Raw genomic sequence first — 5320 nt, 5'->3', positions numbered from 1 at the left:
AGCAAACATTTTAAATAATGGAAGATTAAATGAGATAACTACTAATCCATTTCCAAATTAAAGTTGTGTGATTGCACATGATGGATCATGTACCGATATACATATGCCATCTGATTCATACCAAGAAGAACTCACTTATAAGCATTATTTAAGTAGTACATGGAAAATATCTGCTAGAAGAAAAATTGCAAATTTCATTATACTAAAGTGTTTGTATATTTTTCCATTAAATGAAACAAGAAAGCAAATAAAAATAACCTTAATTTAAAAGTAAGGATGAGTATTTGGAAATGAATTTTCAAAGAAAGTTACAAATTAAATTCATCCTTTTTTGCTGTTTTTTTAAAGAAGCATGAGGAAAATATTTTTGTTTTTCTCACCGGAAAGAGTTTTCTCTAGTTTGACTTAAATAAATTTATTGTGTCACACCAGGTGGCCATCTATGTTCAGATATCTTAGTGGGTATTAATAAAGGAATATCGCTGCTTAATAAAAAAAAACTTTGTCTAAAATACACGGAGACACACTGACAGTAACTTTGATATCCCCTAGTAAAAGATAAAGCCAGGTCTCATTTTAATAAATGATTAGAAAATATTGGAGCAAATGCATTGCACTGAAATACAGTCCAACAATGCCCCAACAGCCTAAAATATTCAAAAATAATTTACTGTGAACAGCTATAGGAGAAATCTGAGATATTTCTAATAAAGGGATATTTTAAGCCTCTATGACAGCAAACATTATAAAAAATAAGTTTCAGAGATTTATGAAATATCACCTCATTGTTCTCTGTCAGCTTTCAGTCTTGTTTCATTTGAATTAAGTGGAGACTTAGATATCATTGGAGTTTTCAATATGCAATGCTGTCCACATTATTTATTTAAAATGCCAACAATTAGAATATTTTTGGTGGGTTGTAAAATTGGTGTATCAAGGAAAATATTAATTATCACCAGTTAACATGTAAAACTACCAGATGTTGTTGCCTGTATATTTAACATTTCGTGTAAAATTAATAAATCATTTTTTCTGTGTAAACAAAAACCTCCATAAAGTATGTATATGACAGTATTAATAGAAAGAGATGTGTTCCCTTACTCATTCATTTATTTATTCAGCTCAAATAATGTATTAAACCCTTACATGTATCAGGATCTTTGGATCCTCAGGATCTCTTACTGGGGTTCAAAACACTTGAAAAGCACAATCACAACCACAACAAATGAAGGATTTTGTAACTGAATACAGATTCCGAGAGAATGGAAACCTTAGAAATCTAAAATATTCTCCTGCTTCCCCATCTACCTGTGGATAAATTGCATTAAAGATTATTTTCTGTGATTTTGAAATTCAAAGAAATGAAAGAGAAATCATGAAAGGAACTGCTTCCTATGCACATACACACACACACATACACACACACAAGAGAAGTGTAAACAAATAGTAGGTGAAAGAAAAATCCATGGTTATTGGTAAAAGAAAGCAATTGATTTGGAGAATTATCATGGGGGAAAAATCTAAAGAAGAGCCCTGAGGCCACCGTTGGGGAAGTGATCTTGAGACACTTCTTGCAGATATAACTCCCATGGAGGAAACTCCCAGAATCAAAAGGTAGACAACAAAAGTCCAATGTGCAAATTTAAAAATGAATTTAAGGAGAAAGAGATTAGAAAAAAATGAAGAGAGACAGTATGGGAGAGAGAAGTGGATGACAATTTTTAGAGTAGAAGAAGACATGATTCCACAGATCCAGAAGGCACAAGCTTTTTGAATTCAAATAGACTAAATGTACAACTAAACACATTTTATTAACAGGGCAAACATTGAAGGCAAAACTTTGAAACCTAAAAAACTATCAGAGAAAAAGAAAACAGTTACAAAATCAAGACATTTAGAAAGATAGTTTTCTCAACAAGAAACAGAAGATGGTAATATAATATCTTAATGTGCTGTGATAGATAACTTCTCCGAATTGCATACCCAGAAAAACTATCTTTCTACTCAAACGAGAAAATATACATAGAAACAAAAACTGCGTTTAACTCCAATACACCCATGTTAATGCAATAAGAAGTACAATGCAGGAAAATTGGGGAAATAATTGGAGAAGGGAAGTCTGGACAATAAGTAGAGAAATAATTCTAAAGCAAGTAATTAAGAATATAGTTTTAAAGAGACTCATGATGTAATTTTTTAATTAAATAAAAAGAGTCATCCAGATGATTAGAGGATTGCATTTGAAGGGCTTTTTTAAAAAGATCTTTTGGCTCTCTGCTCCTCCCAGTTCGACAGAGAGCGGCATCTTCTGGTGCAGTGCCAGCTGCATTGTGGAGACAGAATGGTGAAGGTCAGAGTGGATTTGGCCATACTGGGTGCCTGCTCACCAGGGCTGCTTTTAACTCCAGCAAAGTGGATGTTGTTGCCATTAATGACCCCTTCACTGACCTCAACTACATGGTCTACATGTTCCGGTATGATTCCACCCACAACAAATTTAACGGCATAGTCGAGTGAGAATGAGAAACGTGTCATCAATGGAAAGCCCATCTCCATCTTCCAGGAGCAAGATACTGCCAGCATCAAATAGGGTGATGCTGATGCTGAGTATCTTGTGGAGTCCACTGGGGTCTTCAACATCATGGAGAAAGCTGGGGCTCACTTGAAGGGTAGGGCCAAGAGGGTTATCATCTCTGCCCCTTCTGCTGATGCCCCCATGTTTGTGATGGGTGTGAACCATGAGAAGTGTGACAATTCCCTCGAGATTACCAGCAATGCCTCCTGCACCACCAGCTGCCTTGGCCCTCTGGCAAAGGTCATCCATGACAACTTTGGCATGGTGGAGGGACTCATCACCATAGTCCATGCCATCACTGCCACCCAGAAGACAATGGATGGCCCCTCTAGGAAGCTGTGGCATTATATCCAAGGGGCTGCCCAGAATATCATCCTTGCTTCTACTGGTGCTGCCAAGGCCGTAGACAAGATCATCCCTGAGCTGAATGGGAAGCTCATTGGCATAGCTTTCTGTATCCCCACCCCCAATGTGTCAGTCATAGATCTGAACTGCTGCCTGGAGAAAGCTGCCAAATATGAGGACATTAAGAAAGTGATGAAACAGGCATTGGAAGGTCCCCTCAAGGGCATGCTGGGCTACACTGAGAATCAGGTTGTCTCCTGCTACTTCAACCATGACACCCACTCTTCCAACTTCAATGCTGGTGCTGGCACTGCACTCAGTGACCATTGTGTCAAGTTAATATCCTGGTATGACAATGAGGTCCACATGGCCTCCAAGGAGTAAGAGCCCCTGGACCACCTGCCCCAGTGAGAGCAAGAGGAAGAGAGAGGCCCTCAGCTGCTGGGGTGTCCTCACCCCAACTCATCTCCCAACACACTGAGACTCTCCTTACCTCTACACAGTTTCCATTCCAGACCCCCTGAAGAAGAGGACAGGCTTGAGGAGCCCTACCTTGTCATGTACCTTCAATAAGTATACTGTACCCAGCCGGAAATAAATAAATAAATAAATAAATAAATAAATAAATAAATAAATAAAAAGATCTTTTGACTTAATCAAGAATTGGTGAAAATTCCTAAATTGCTTGTTTGAAATGATACTTGTTTTCTTCTGGAGTCTGGTAACATTACTACACAATAGAAAAGTGTAAAGATTTTAGTATAATTTACAAACCCTAACATTATTGAAAATTGGAATCCCTTGAAGATGTAACAGTAAATATTAAATCTGAATAGAAATCCAAGTTATCCTCTATAACATGTTTTAGTGTAAGATTATTGAATAATGATGTACAAAGTAACCTCTTGGTAAATGTTAGCTATTCTCATTTTCATCCTTACTATTTTCACAATGGACTTACATGCTCTTGGATATACAGATAAGCAAGCAGGAAACCAAAACAGAGTAAAATCAAGATAACATCTCATAAAGCCTATGGAATAATATTGGATTGATGAATAAATAATAAAATTTCAGGGAAACAGGAAAATCTTAATGGAGGAAGTTACGTATAAGCCAAGATGTGAGGTCAAAAAGTGAGAGAATCTATGCATTCTTGATTCTTCTAGTAATCAGCATAGCTGGTGTGACAGTTAATTTTATGTGTCAGTGAGACCGGCTTTGGGGTGCCCAGATTAAACATTATTTCTGGGTGTGTCTATGACAATGTTTTCTGGATGAGATTAGGATTTGAATCAGTGGATTCAATAATGTAGAATGCCATCCCCAATATGGGTGGGCCTGAACTAATCTCTTGAGGGCTCAACTATAACAAAAGATTAAGGAAGGAGAAATCCACCTCTCTTTTCCTGCCTCAGTGATTAAGATCTGGAATATTGCCTCTCATCTTCTCCAGTCCTTAGAATGGGATTTATATCATTGACTCTCCTGGTCATTTATTATGAGACAATTTCTCATAATAAATCTCTCTCTCCCTCTCATGCTCTCTCTCTCTCTCTCTCTCTCTATATATATATATATCTATATCTATCTATATCTATAGATATATAGATATATAGCCTATATAGATAGATATAGATATAGATATATATACATATAGTCTTTTTCTCTGGAGAATCCTGACTAATGTAGTTGATCATAGATTCTTAACGTAGGTCAGAGTTTTCCAGGGGAACATTAATAACTGCAGGCCAAACTAAATAGTGTATGGGTGTTTGGCCGTATGTAGTTAATAGATATATGTATTTTTCTATACACACATCTTGTTTTATTTTTACACATACCTTGTTTTATTTCACATCTCAATCATACAAAAAATAAATAAGTAAAAAGTATATCCTGTAGAACAAAAATAATTCTTTGCATTTGAAATGATTAATTTCAGTTTATTTACTGACTATAAGGTAAATCCCTATAGGCTTACAATCTTGGTGAAATTTCTATTTAATATACATTTTAAAAATCAGGGAAAAAGTTTATAGGCATCATAGTGCTAGTTCTTGGTAGTAATGAATCCTAGGACATTTATGACTCTGTTATCATATCAGTTAATGCATTTTCTGTGCAATGATGCAGTTTCAACCTCTATATCCATCAGCAAAAATGAATCATTTTTCAAGGTCTCTACATGAATACTAAATAAATCAATAGAAAATATGCAGAATCAAAATGTGAGAGATAAATCTATGTTAACCGTCGCTTGACTGATATTGCTGTTCAACATTTTATTTTGACAACTACATTTTCTTATATTGTAATATACAAGTACCTATCTTTCCAAAGTTAAACTCATTTGTATTTGAGTCAGGCTTAATATATCAATTGAAATAATCAAATAAG

At 35.6% G+C, this 5320-nt stretch overlaps 1 pseudogene; it reads left to right on the top strand.

Moving 5' to 3' along the window:
- The first annotated feature begins 2355 nt into the window (after positions 1-2355).
- On the top strand, positions 2356-3304 carry LOC113253167 (glyceraldehyde-3-phosphate dehydrogenase-like; annotated as a pseudogene).
- Positions 3305-5320: the final 2016 nt, after the last annotated feature.

The sequence above is a fragment of the Ursus arctos genome, unplaced genomic scaffold (genome assembly GCF_023065955.2).
Source record: "Ursus arctos isolate Adak ecotype North America unplaced genomic scaffold, UrsArc2.0 scaffold_17, whole genome shotgun sequence".
NCBI classification, from domain to species: domain Eukaryota; kingdom Metazoa; phylum Chordata; class Mammalia; order Carnivora; family Ursidae; genus Ursus; species Ursus arctos.
This window is presented reverse-complemented; position numbering and strand designations above follow the sequence as displayed.